General features: G+C 38.3%; 1 protein-coding gene across 1 annotated transcript in view; it reads right to left on the bottom strand.

Annotated features, from left to right (window-relative positions):
• The window catches only part of HMGA2 (high mobility group AT-hook 2), a 110476-nt gene that overhangs the window by 83548 nt on the left and 11857 nt on the right, over positions 1 to 15071 (bottom strand). The gene's annotated exons all lie outside the window — the stretch shown is intronic.

Here is a 15071-nt window from a genome sequence, read left to right as displayed (position 1 = left end):
GCCTTTCACCTTTGTTTAAGACAAAGAGCAGAGGATTCTCAGCACAAGGGTAAAAATCCATTTAATGATGGGGAGAAATCTCTTCCTCTCAGAAGCAAAGAGCATACACAGTACTGGGATGCCACCTGGCTCTCACCAGGACTTTCCAGCATTAAAGTTCATAGTCCTCCTCCCTTCACTTAGCACTGAGTGAGATGGGCAGCTAAAGCAAAGCTGGAGCAATTCTACTATTAATTCCAGGATTGATCTGCCACAAAAGAAAACCTGTAAGTAGTCAAAGCTCAAATACCTGCCATTTCACTACTGGTGAAGAAAGAAGTATACCTTGGTGGCATTTTCAGTCATTAAAATATTTGAGATACAACAGATTCAAATACGTTGACAGGTATAGCACAAAAGCATCTAAATTTTATTTTGAAGGGTGCCTGGTGCTTATCTCATCCAATCTTCTACTCAGAGCTAGGCTGACTTCTAAATCAGAAGTTGGATCAGGTTGGCCTGAGCTTTCTTCAAGGAGGGAGATTCCTCAGCCTCTCTACAGAGTATGTCCCCTGCTTACCACCTTCTCTGGTGGATTTCCTTTCCTCACTACATGGGAATTCCCCTTGCCAAAACTTGTGACCCTTGACTCTTGGTCTCTTACACCATGGCACAACTGGGGAAATGCCATGGACTCAGGAGACTGTGCAAGCGAGGGAAAACCAAGTTCTGTTTCTGTTGGGAATTTGGCTTGTGCACAAATAACACCCTTCATTCACTTGCATCCTCAAAAGCCTCCACTCCCCATGGCCTGACTGACAGGGAATTCTGATATCTTCTGAATAAGGGTGAGAAACTTACATATAGGTACAACACATAACTTATTCCATTTTTCCATGTGTCTTACAAATAATTATTTGTCAAGGTGTGGCAAGCACAATGTATTGATGTTCTATTTATACTGCAGATCACTAATCTTAAGAGGTTACAAACACTCTGCATATAGAGTTGGTGAGGCAATCCTTTGGTAAAAAAGTAAAAATTGCAGTAATATTTAGCCTTGGAAAAGAGGTGCTAAAATGTTCTTTAAGAGATACTTGCATCTTCTTATTGAAATAGATGTTTCAGCCACACAAATCTGAAAAAAGGAGACACCTTGCATTTGGTAGCTATTCAGTGTTCATGAAAGCTTTGCAACCTCCTTAATGGAAGACAGCTTTTTCTTTCATTAAATACATATCTGTAAAAACAACTCAAAAGACATCAAACACCAGAAAAAATACATTGAAATAACATTAAAGATCTAATATAAATCCACAAAAGCCAGGAAATTCAGAGATAAAGAAAGACTTTCAGACAAGGGAAAACTTTCCAATGTATTAAACTGGAGCATAAATTCACTTCCTCTATGCTTGCCATCAAGTCATTCCAGACACAGGGGGTAAGTTCTTCCCTGGGGTAACTCAAGTGCCTTCAGCAGTACTACTCCAAAAATCAGCTTGGCCCCACAGAACTGTCTTATTACTTTCTCTGTTTCTGATAATTGCCATTGGTTCAAGTTTAAACAGCAACTTCCTGTCTTACAGCTCATTTTCCCATCGTTCAGAGACTGTATTTGTGAGATTGCAATACTTTCCATGATTACAGACTATGAGGTCAGCTGTGGGGTTATGACTTCACTGACAGACTGGCTAAAGGAGAATCACTGTGCAAAGGAGAAAATCCACACTCAAACACAAATATATCTGAGATTAGCAAAGACAACACTGCACCTCAGTGGGCATGGACATTTCCATCTGCACAAATAATATTCTCTACTTTTCACTCAAGCCAGGTACGAAAATGTCCCTTAAAATTTCTGTTTTATTCATAAGTCATTCATGGTGCTGATGTGTTGCCACCCAAATTCAATCTTGATGTCAGCAGCAGTTTAAATCACAAGCTGTGGGTCCAACTCTTTGCACTCTCTGGAAGTGCAAAATCAGACATACAGCTTAAGACAGGATATGAAGGGAATGAAGTGATTTTGAACTGCCTTCAAACCTCCCATGATTCTGCCCTCCTCCTCAAGCTGACATGGCTTTTGTCCCTGGGATCTGGCTTTTCTGTCTCCAATAAAGCAAGATAACCATAATGAACTAATTACTGGGAGATCCCTAAGTATCTGGCTGAGCAACAGAATCCAAAAAGAGGAATGTTAACCTCCTAAACTGTATCTAACCCAGGTACTAAGAGAGCTACCCTGAGCCTTGATATACAGAGCATAACTGCTGTAAACAGAAGAGCTTTCAACACTACCTTTGCTTCTGAAAGAAGAAAAATTATTTTTCCTTTCAGCTTCCTAGACTGCAAGAGTCAGAGGGGCTATGACAGGCATGCAAAATAAGAAATGGGTAACTTAGAAACTCACTTATCCTGGACGGAAAACTCTGAGACCAGCACATCGGACACAACTGAGCAGACAGCTGGTGAGATCAAATTCAATCTAAGAATCCAAAAGTGACAATTCCCCACTACTCTAGGTCTTATAGAGACTTGGGCTCTTTGTTCCTTCTTTTTGCCTGTCAGCTACTCTTTACTGTTTGATTTTCTTAAAGGTTACCTGCAATTTCTCATATTTCTCATATTCTCATAGTTAGTCTTGGATTAGACACTTATTTTGTTAGATATCTTCCAAATAAACCATCACACATTTTTTTAAATTAAATAAACGCTTTTTCCAATTTTTCAACAGCCTGATCAAGTTTGAATTACTCACAGTGAGAACTTTTTCAAAGTTTCTATCCATGACATTTTTGTAGCCCTGAATGTAGAGGAAAGGCAAGCTATGGATTCAAATGTTTACCCAGAGAAGACAAACACAGAATGGGATACAGCTATGTTCACCCATGCTTCTATACTTTAACAAGGAGTCTGGAATGCTCACAGAAGTCAGAAAAAAGGACAGAATTCTGCCACTTTTTTTTCTGGTTTTAAGGTCACTAAAAGCTTTTTGGAAAACTAACACATAAAAAATGGAAAAGCTAAATAAATCACAAGAGTTTGCTTCTCATTTATTACACACTCAAGATAATGGTTTCAGGGACATGAAGAAAGGTGTACAGAGCTTTGCAATGCACAAAACTTGTTCTGGGACATTACTTAATTACTATTTGAAATTTTAACCATGCAAAGAAAAGCACAGTGATTTATAATTATGCAAAAAGATCATGATGACTCTAACTTCTCCTGTAAATAGCCTTTTTTGTGATTTGGCACAATGGAATTAACAACCTCTTCTTCAGAAAGCAGTTGCATCTGGTTTGCCTGCAAAGGTTCTGAGACCTACTTCCTGAAATGAGCAGTGAAAGACAAAGTACCTTTCTGCTTGGAGCAAAATTATTATTAAGAATATAATTTTGAAACATTTCTGTGCTCATAGCATAATTTCTCTTTGTTGTTCTCTGCACAATGGATATTGTCTTTATCTAAAGGATTTGTTCTAGTTTAAACAAAGTACAATGTGCAAAACCTTCTCCCTCAAGATATGCTGCAGATCAAAGGGCAAATTCTTTCCCTTACTCAAAACCATAATAGGTGTTTTTTTGTTATCATAACTAAGAAAGGGTTTTCAATTTATATGTCACCATTTACAAGCCTTTGGAGGGAGAAATCCTGACTTCAACCAAGTAAGTTGGAGTCTTGCTATTGGATTCACTTCAGTGGAAGCACTACTTTACACAGACTCACCTTAAAAGGAATTTGTTTCAGTGACTAGCATGCCCTCAGTATGTATCTACCTATGACCACAGCTCAATGAAAGTTATGCATGCAGAAAAAGCAAGATAATTCAGGCATTTTCAAAACCACATCTTCATATATCTTTAAAAAATTCGATGAAGGTTACAGTACAGGTCTGTCCATATTTCACTTTTCAAATAGTACACAGAAATTATTAAAGAAGAAAGAAGTTATCCTTCTAAGAAGTATTACTGCTCATTTGTAATTAAAAAAGCAAAAATTAAAATCTTCTGTATGTATCTCTGTACAAGTCCAGTCCACCTGTTACTCACGCAGTGACTGCTCAAAACTTGGCTGACATTAATAATAAATTTATTGTATTCAGAGATTTAGTCAAATACTGCTTGCTATGTAAGTCACCATAAAGTTTCTGTTAAACATGTACAAATCGTCTTCCTCAAATTACCTGAGTTTCATGCAAACAGGGCTACCTACACAATTTATAGAGCTTGTAACCAAGCAGCAGACACAGTCATGTACCACATTAGTGGCAGATGGGAGAAGGGAAGGAGAAGGGCTGAAATCCAGGCAAGTGATTTCATTGACTTCAACAAACCTAATATTTTATCACACATCTCCTTGCTACATATTCAATCTATTAGACCAGGGGCATCATGTCTCACTGGTAGACCATTTGTCAGTCCACCTACCTCAAAGAGACTTACGTGTAAAGCTTGATGAAACAATTGCTTGAATAGTCATTCTTGACTTGAATGGGAAGCTGGCAGAAGTACCTTCAAAACTTCATACACCTCTGACACCTCCAAATAGTTTATGAATGTTAATGAACATTAATGAATGCAACAGTGCATGCCATGACAGAGGGCACCTTGTCTCCTCTACATATTCAATGCTTTGATCCAAGTACTGTATATGCTTCGTCAATTGTGTGAGATGATATTTTCAAAACCCAAATAAACACTTGAACATGGAAGGAGGGTCCCCAAGCAGATTTCTCAGGCATTTAGCATCATTAACAGGAATCAGAGCAGGAGAAGCAGCCAGAGCCTGAATGGGTTCTCCGTGAATACTAAGGAAACCCCAACAATATGTTAACACAATGCAATTTTGCTAAGATCATAACAGTGAAGCTCACATATGTGTTCCTATTGCATCTTGTAAAAGGCTCCAATTGTTATTAGGATAATTGATAACAGTCAAAATGGATTTCGGTAATATATTAGGTAAAGTCATGAATTCTGCTCCATACAGAAACTACCAGTCTGACTGGTTTTAACCTCTCAGCAGTTATTCAGAACAGATAGGATGTAAAAACCCTAAATTGTGCCAATTCACTCATTATCTTTGATCCTCCAAAATAGAGACTGCCACCATTGGCAAGTGACTTTTAATCAAAGCAATCTCTGCGGACCACGCGCCATTCCCACTGACACCAACACAGACACACAATCAAATTTAACTTATCAGTACTATTATTTAAATCATCTGAGTAGCACCTAAGCCTGACCCTGCAGTTCCACAGTTCAACAGCTGTCAGGACTGACAGAGTAGAATAAAACAAACTGAAAATAGAGAGTTTATTTTAAAGAAGTGAAAAGAAAAAGCAGAATAAAGACATACATTACTCATTACTAGTCTCGTAAAACTGCTATGGAAATAGCACTCATAAAAATATATAACTGAGCTGCCAAAAAACCCCCTGAAACTCTACAATACCCACAATGATAACAGGGAATGCAATTTAAACTGGCAAGAGAAGGAATTAATATCACATGCAAATAGACTGCAGCAAGCTGTTGCCAGCTAAATTCTAGCATCTGTGCTATAAAACACACAAGTAACATCTTATGTATGCGGAGATTTCACTAGAGAGGGGTTTGATCCATCTATTCTCTGCAGCTATCTCTGGAAGTTCCTCAGTTGCCTAGTATTTTCTTACTAACCTTCAAGCCCTCTATGTTTAATTAGGTGAACATGTGCAAAACTGATAATCTAAGGCAGCTAGCCTTACATCTAAGGCAGCTAGCCTTACCTCCCCACTAAAACTCCACTCCATTTCAAGTTTCAGCCAACAGCCATCCAAAATCTAGTTCCATCCCTGGAAGCCTTCAGAGCTATGAATTACCAGGACAGAGCATAGCACCGTTCACAGTGCTCAGGTCCAGCCTGCGCATCAGCATCTGTGAGCAAGACCATTCACAGGGGGTCTACCTATTAGCAAATGTGATGAAGATTTACATCCACACCTCCCATATAATTGTTCCAACCACAAGCTCCTGTGCTCTCCTGGATGAGAAGTGTTCTCCAACCCTTCTCTTGAAGCTGAAATGCCATGCAGAGAAAATGCTACACAATTTCTGAGTGCTAATTAAGGCAGTTTTCAGCACTTAGGATGGGAAAGACTTCTATCCTTGAGTCCAACCATTAATCCTGTACTGCCAAGTCCACCACTAAACTATGTCCCTAATGACCACATCTCTATGTTTTTTAAATATCTCTGGAGATAATACATAGACTTCTTAAATATTCTAGGAGCCTGTCCTGGAAGGGAACAGATGATAGAATCTAAAATGCTAGTGACACAGGCTGTAGCTTGGGTGTAATGGATTCTTTGCAATGTTATGCCATGAAAGAAAAAGGATGAAACCCAGAGATGCCTGCATTTGAGAGATAAATCCACATTCCCCTCCCATCAGCACAGGGTGGCTGGTGGCTGCCCTTGAGCAGAAGCAAGACTTCCTTCCTGAAATGAAATCACTGCAACATCAAAACAACCAAGAAGCAGCCTCCTTGTCTCACTGTATTGCAAAGAAGGAAATCATATCCTATGAACAGCCTAGAGTAACAGCAAGGCCAATTAGCATCTTCTGTGCAACCAGAACCATTCTGAACAGAGAGGAACACAGAAATGCAAAACAAACAGTGTTGTGAGCATTATAAGCCTCCACTCCACAATTACATACATCTAACATATGGCTTTTTCATTCAGACTGTCATCTTCCCAGGCCTCCATGTTTCCCATTTTCCCCCAAGACTGAAAATATCTGGATTCTCTTGGACCTGAAAAGATTTCTTCTTCTTCTAGCAGCAGTGTCACTACTGCATCTTTGATTCATCAAATTACATATTCCAATCTGACTATTCAAGCAATTCAGCTTGTGAAGCCACAATTTTCAAATGTCAGGGTCTTGTCCCTCTACTTTTATTTTGGTTTTCCTTTGCAGTCTGATGAATATCTCACTTAGGGACTTGTAAATGCTATTGTAAACTATGCTCCATTTATATTTTAAATGGGAACTACCACAAAAGAAATTCAAAACAGGAAAGAAAAAAAGAAAATATTTTTCTTCACTAAGTGTTATGTGCTACAGAATTAGAAGATGATTCCTGGTGAGGATATTTTGCAGCTATTTAATGGAGGAAGCCCACCTTCTTGTTGAAAATCTAGCCTCCTACCTAAAATGTAACACTGAACTGTAATTTGAAGTGAGGCTTAGAGTCAGGATTAAGGAAGAGGAAATAACAATACTTGCACTTAAAAGCATATAATGACTTTCATTCAAACACCTGAAAATAATCTCTAAATATTAATTATCACAGTATCGGTCTCCCCCAAACTCTTCCAGAAGAGGATCAACCCAGCATTCCTTTGGCATCCAAATTGCCTGCTTGGATCTGTACAGAAAGCAGATGAAGCTGAAAGTATTACCTGCCTTTAATTATTATTGTAACTCTTCATTGACAGGAGTAAACTCACCCACACAGGGACTGAGTGCCATTTATAAGATGGCCTTTTTTTTGCGGAGAAAAAATTTTATATCTTCCTGTAGGGCTATTGCACTATGGGGGCTTGTAGTATAAAGCAGAATTAAATTAAATTAAATTAAATTGTGTTAAAGGAGAGGCACAATTAGTAAAAAATTTAAGAAGACCTAGGAGACTTGACTCTGAATCTTCTCTTCTGGATCACACATTAAAACATGGGTTTTCACTCCTTCTGCAGCCCTATCTTTCAAGAGGACAGAGAATGGAAATAGATGAGGTGACTCATCTATTTCTAGATGAGGTGACATGGAATGGCCCTGTCCCACAGCTATGACTCAGACTGGCTAATGCTCAAAAGGAGAATAACCATATTCCAAATATTCAAGGAACCAGACACCTCATTTTTGTGACTATGTCTGTCATTTAATCAATCAGTATTGGACTTCTAAGTAATCAAGCAAGGTACAAATATGAAAAAATATCATCATTATGCATCAAATATCCTTCAGGCTTGTATGTGGGCTTGGTTCAAAACCCTTCAGTCCAGAATCTCTTCATTCTATCCTGCATACGGAATCACAGAATCACAGGGTCATTTCAGATGGAAAAGAATTCTAAGATCATCAAGTTCAACCATTAAGCCAGCACTGCCAAGCCCCCCACTAGACCATGTCCCTAAGGTCCACATCTACATGTCTTTCAAATATCTGGAGGGATGATATATATACTTTTTAAATACCTTACTCCTACTCCTCACTACCCACCAGCTAGACATATACCAGAGATACTGAAATTGTCACACCTGAATTTATAGAAACATGTAAAAAAACATCTATTGGTTTAAAATTCAGGATTGAAAAGTGAAATGTTTCCCTTCCTGCCTCATCCAATGTACGCTCAAGCAAGCTTTACTGGAGGAGGATGGCCTTGAGCTGAAGGCACAGGGCAGGCTGCCAGGAAATCCGAGTTCTATTCCTGGCTCTCCTACAGATTTCCTTGGGCAAGGCAATTAACCTTGTGGAGTACACTTTCAATGGAGGTGAGGCCCAGCTTCTCTTTCTGCATTCATAACATTTTCAATGGTGAAAATGGAAATGCAGGAGCAAGAATGAGTGCCTCTACTTTTCTTTACCTGATTTTCTGTCAGGTATTTGGATGCATGGTTGCTGATAACTGAGCTAGTAAAAAACCCTAAGAATTCAAACACTGCAGGCACAAAAATGCCTCCTGATCTTGCCACAAGCAACCTCAGTGCTCAGTTTCCTCGTACATAAAACGGGCAGTGGGGCTTCTAAAGCCAAAGTACACAGCCAAACGGAAAACTGATTTTTAACGTTCTTGAACACCTGTTATCTGAGATCATAAAAAGGGAATTGCTAAGAATTTCAGTTTGCCTTTCCCTAGAGATGCTCTAATTTTACCTGGTGCATTTTTTACCTAATAAAATTTCCTCTTTGGACCTCAAATAGAAATAAGATTTTCCCTTAAGTAGTCTGAAGTGTCAGATGAAATCAAAATTCTTTTTCATCTGAGATGATATCTTTTAATATACCTTAAAAGAAGTGGAAGTGAATTAGAGAATGAGTGAAATATCATTTTGCTAATATAAATGCATTTTAGAAAACAAATATCATGGCTAAATTTTCTGTTGTGGTATTTTTCAAATAAATGTTGCCACATCCATTTATACCAACAAAGAGCAGGACTCTGAAATTCCAAGGAAGGACATCATTTGCTTAGGCAAATGTCTAAAGAAATGAAGACACATACCTCTCTAAACACTAGGGAGACAGAATGTATTTTTAGTGATTTTTTTGATGCATTTGGTACAAGCATGTAAGATGATTTTATTCCTTTCCTGAAATGTTGAGTTGAAAAGTAAAAAAAGTAAACAACCAAAAATTGGCAAAAGGAAAAAAAAAGAGCATCTGTTAGACAGAGGAGAAAAGTTTAACAATCACTTTTTTTTTTCTAAAATGTTCATGATTTGAGAGATGATTTGTTTTACAGGTCATCTGAACTGGAAAGTAAGCGTATAGGTATCAAGATTTTAAGGCTTTTCATTCATGTCCTCAATCCACTTCCTAAGTTCAGGAATTAAGGAGAGGTCAATAGTCCTTTTTCCATAATTATAAAAGGCCCTTCAGGCTCTTTAGACCACTGAAACAATGAACATTCTCAGGTGACATTCTTGCCCACACCGATGTAGAATATGTTCAAGAAACAAGGTATTTTATATTACCAAGTTATAAAATAGTACCTATGACCTCCAGAAGGAAGCTAAGGTTGTTTGGAAATTAAAGTAACCGCAGCTTATGTAAATTTTCACTATGCGCTTCACATGAAGCAGTAACACCACAGATATAGCAGTCAAAAGTTGTAAAGAATTAAAATAACTGAAATTGTTATTCTTCCAAGAACAAGAAACAGAATTTTTATCTGTGCTATCTTCTGTAATTACATAAATACTAACCTTTTCATTCATCATCCAATATACAAAATATAAATTTTATCTCAGCCATTTCTTGCTCCAAATGGACCTAGTAGTACTTAATTTAAACAAACACACGTTCTCTTAACAGCAGAATCTCTAGCCTAGCTTAGGGATACACTAGGAAGCACCACATCAGAGAGGAGAAAGTCTCAAGTGAATGTTGAGAATGTTCAAGTGAATGTCTGTATGGGCATTGAAGCCACAACCTTGGTATTACTAAAATCATGCTCTGACCAAATGAGGTAATAGGGGCAAGAAATAGCCTCAAAACATTGACAGGTCCTCTGAGGCAATGGATTTTGTTGGTATGTATTTCTTCAAAATTAAGAACCTCATTTTCAAAATCTTAATGAGCCTAGAAATTCTTACCCTGACACAGGAACTGCTGGCATAGAAAAATCTCACCAATTCCATGTTCAAGGTTTTGTATCTCAGCTATGTCAGAATTGAACTGGAAATAATCTGAAGAAAAATTTACTATAAAAAAGCATTTTTGTAATTTTTTTTAAATGTGGTTTGGCACTGCTTAAATTGGCATTCTGTATAAAATGAAACTCTGCCCTTATTAAAAAAGTACTATAATCATCAGTCATATAATCATCAAATGGTTTGGGTTGGAAGGGACCTGGAAGATCGCCTAGTTCTAACACCCTGCCATGAGCTAAGACACCTTTCACTAGACCAGGTTGCTCAAAGCCTCATCTACCTTGGCCTTGAGCACTCCCAGGGGTGGGACATTCACAATTTCTCTGAACAATTGTTCCAGCGTCTCACCACCCTCACAGTAAGCAATTTCCTCTTAATATCTAACCTAAACCACTCTCTTCCAGTTTAAAGCCATTTCCCCTTGCCCTGTCACTACAGGTCCTTGTAAGAAGTCCATCTCCATTTTTCTTGTGGCTCTCTCTGCTTACTGGGAGGCTGCTCTATGGTCTGTCTGAAGCCTTCCCCAGGCTGAACAGCCCCTTCTCTCTCAGCTTGTCTAGATGATCATGACTAGGATCAGATTAAAAATCTGCTTAAGGAAATTATTTTTCTTATAATCTCTTATCTCCTACCAAACTGAAATATGCTCTCTATACTGACAAAATTGTTGGAAGTTTTCTGAACAAGTCACAGTTCTTACTTAGGCTTCAGTGATGAGACGCGCAAGCAGATGCTTCACATGCATCCCACATGTCCCTGCACAGAAGGTCACCAACCATCTTCTGCTGTTACAATCACGTAAATTCTAGAATTGCATCTATCCATCTTTTAAAACAGCTACATGGCATGGAATCAGCCATCTCTTCTCCTCACCAAAGTCCTGCTCAAGGCTGTAAAAAGCTCTGGACTGTTCCCCTGGAACAATTCTGCCATTCTATACAGAGAGTCTATGGTTCAAGTCAATTTGGAAATGCAAAAAAAATTCTACCTAAAGACTCAACTGAAACAATGGAAATTAAAAACAAATACCCTTTTCTGCATCAACTTCCAAACTGGATTTCAGATTCCTCCATTAAACTGATGCCTGAGAGCACTAGAAGACTATGGAATTTCCAGGGCCTTCCAATGCAACTCTTTGGAACAAACAGCAAAACAATTGATTACTTAGTCCTCTGCTCTACTCATAAAACTTTAGTCCCTTCCTTTCAGTCAAATTATAGGCATACACAAACGAAATGAGTAAAATAAAAAACCTTTGATCTTTACAAAGGACTACATGAAGCCATGAGCAAAACAGTCTCTGAGTCCATGAGCAGCAGCACCAGGCTTCAATGGCAAACACGTGGCCCCGATGAAGTTAATGACAAACCTTTCACTGACTCCTGTGAATGTGAATTTGACTTTATGCCTGTGCTACATAAAATAATTCTGCTAATAAAAACCAGGTTGCTTCATAGGCTTTTTTTTAAGCATCAAAGGCTATGTCTACAATATGGACCACAGGATGGTACTGAGGACCTAAGGTCCAAATCACACCTTTCAAGAGGTTTTTGTTTCACTCTAGCCTAGTCCTGTGGCTTGAATGTCTAACAGACTGCACTTCTACAGCACATCTTCCAATTTGGTTCCATTTGAAAGGAGTCCAACCAATGATCTCTGGGACTGCTACACAATGCATACAGTAAGTGGGGAAAATTAGGAGCTGCATTTCTGAAGCATACTCCTGATTTGACCTAACACACTAATGCAGATGCATCCAAGGAGCTTAGAATATGTCTGTGAAATAAAACCTCTAAAATTAAGGAGTACTGAGGCCCCCATGAAGAGGGTTAACAGGTAATAGACTCACAGCCTTCAATGTGTTCACACAGGTGCAGCAACCTACAGTGAAGGTGAGTTTTACAGCAGCAAGCACTGTGTTTTTAATTTCAACTATGCTCATTTCCCACTTGCTTGACCTTGTTCTTCAGGACTTTTATTCAATTAGCCCTCCACATTTAGAAAGCTTTTCTATGTAGCTGAATATTTTATTTTCAGAAGATTTTGTTTAATTTTTTCTGTCTATTCTATAGGGTCTTCTTTCCCTTGACAGCTTTGTAAAGTACACATTATTACATTAAAAAGATCATCTGATGTCTCATATGTTTGTGATAAACTGGGCTTTTTGCCCTCTTCACTTGGGCTCTCCCTCCCCCTCTCAGTTTTATACTAGTCAAAAAAGATTTACTTCTCTTCTAAAAAATAATATATAAATAAATACACTGCGAATCACAAACATTAAATACTTAATTTGAACCAGCAGAAAGACCAGCTACCGGAATTCTACAGTGGTCTGTTAGCTTGTATGTCTCTGCATGTGTATATTGAAGGAAACAGCAGAAATAATATTTTACAATTTGATGAACAACATATGACACAGAACCTCTAGACTCCCAAAAAAAGGGTTATAAACTTATGAAAATGTAGAATTCTGCCCTCTCCAACAAAAAAACCCTACACGCTCCTTACTTGCACAGATACTAAACCATCATCAGTAAGGCCTGACATATAAATAAATTGGATTAAGGAAATTTATAATCATTAAGGATTAAACTGAAATATGTGTGATAAAACAGGACATTTTCTGACTACATGTTGGAGGTCTAAACAAAAAGGATGATGCTGTACCATCTGCTTTCAGGCAGACTCCTCCCCTGAGTCCAACTAACTACAAGTTAGAAGGAGCCCATGAACTCAATTTAAACTGGAGAGAAAAAAGAGAAGGGGGACAAACTCTTCAGTCCATGAGAATCAAACATGCCATTATCTCAATGCAAGCTGCAGATTTGGAGAATTATCTCTAAAAATTACAAGAAGCAATCGTATCATCAGAATAACAAAGTAAAAAAGACATTCAACAGGTACAACAGCAAAGTAATACTGAGTTGCAAAATATGCATTAATTTTTTTTTAAAAGAGTGAAAGTCTTGAAAGTATTGGTCTCATAATTAAGTAATGCATACAACCCATTTCAGTAATTCCCATTTCTGAAAATCAGATTCTTGACTTGACAAATAGCCCATTCCATACTGAATGCTCCACTGATACTGCCTATTCTTTCTTCCCCCCACACAGAAGGGAAACATTCTACAAGCTGTCAAAATGCTGTATTAGCCCTTTTCACTGAAAACTCACCTTAGTTTCTGACAATGAGTACTTGGAAGAGAAAACCTTTTTAGTGTGATGCCTTTTCCCTTTTCCCCAAACTCTTCAACCACCCCTATTCACCTGTCACACATTCCTAACTCAGAGGGGATGGCTTGACTATTATAAATTAATTACTCTCATAAACCAACTATTTTTGCTGTTTCCCAGGGATTGCACCCAAGGTGAGGATCAAGCAAGCAACACTCAGCATCCAGATATGCGAGGTTCAAGCCAGACGAGAGGAAGCAGACAGAAACTGACCCACGTTTTACTGCATCTGGCATTCACCTTCCCCAAGCTGCTTATGAGAAGATCACCAGCATAGATACGTTCCAAAAGCCACTTTTTCAACACCAGTAAGCTTCCTCATGTACCTGAAAAGTGCCTGACTTTAAAACTACAGGTATAAACCACTCATCTAGTATGCAGTGGTCTGTTTTCTCCAAAGAAATATCCTGTGGAACATTCACTGGAAAATGCAAGAGAACTAGTTCTTAAAGAGACTGCTAAAGCCAGCTTTCCTGTGTTTAGTGGCTAGTACTCTGGGGAACCTTAGCTGTAGTTTTCAGTACCTTCTTGTGCTGTTTGAGCTTTTGCAAGCATATTGTACAACTCTTTTAACAGCTATGCAAAAGAACTGAACAAAATGGAGGGGGAATGACGGGACTGACAAGAGGAAAGAGAATACAGAATGAAATAAGGGTTTGAAATTGAGATGGTGGGGGTGGGTTTGAAACAGAAGTTTAAAGAAAAATGTTGAGCAGGAAAAGGGAACTAGAAAAAGGAAATCAGAAATGTTAACTTGTGATGAAGCACACAGGCACACCTTTTTATCATCTAATATTCAATCCCATTTTCCAAGTGACACCCCATGTGAAAGCCCATACACAAGTGAAAAACATGCAGATGAGAGGTGCACCAGGCTGATTAGCTGTAAACATCAGTGAGGGTACAAAATTTCAAGTACCTAAGAATGAAATACTTCCATTGCCAAAGAATAAAAACACGCTTCTGATAGACACTTCTAAAGACTAAATGGGGTCAGGTGGAAACTTTTAATGAAATATATTACCAGTCACTACAAATATATGAGGCATGAAAATGACTGTGAGTGGAAAAACTAAGTTCTACACACAAGTATCCTGCCGTTCATCTGTGCTCTTTCTCACTGGATTTAAGGAAAATATGCATGTTTCCAGGCAATGTAGAACAAAAGCATTTTGGTTTTTAAACTTTATCTCCTGTACCCTACATCTGAGTCTTATCACCCCTCTGATGTCCCATAGTGCCCCTTTATAACCTTTGTTACTCAATTACTGAACAAGTTATCTCATTGTTACTCTCTTTTAAGGAAGAGTTGAGCCTCTTTTCATGCTGATAAGATAGGCATAAATATTCACTCGAAGCAAACATTCAATTGTAAAGTGTCTTGAGCAAACTACCAGAGTCTAAAGGTAGGAAGCGGTGATCAACTTCTTTG

Source organism: Molothrus ater, chromosome 5 (genome assembly GCF_012460135.2).
Source record: "Molothrus ater isolate BHLD 08-10-18 breed brown headed cowbird chromosome 5, BPBGC_Mater_1.1, whole genome shotgun sequence".
Classification (NCBI taxonomy): domain Eukaryota; kingdom Metazoa; phylum Chordata; class Aves; order Passeriformes; family Icteridae; genus Molothrus; species Molothrus ater.
Note: the sequence above shows the minus strand (reverse complement) of the source record. Positions and strands in the feature narration are given on the sequence as shown.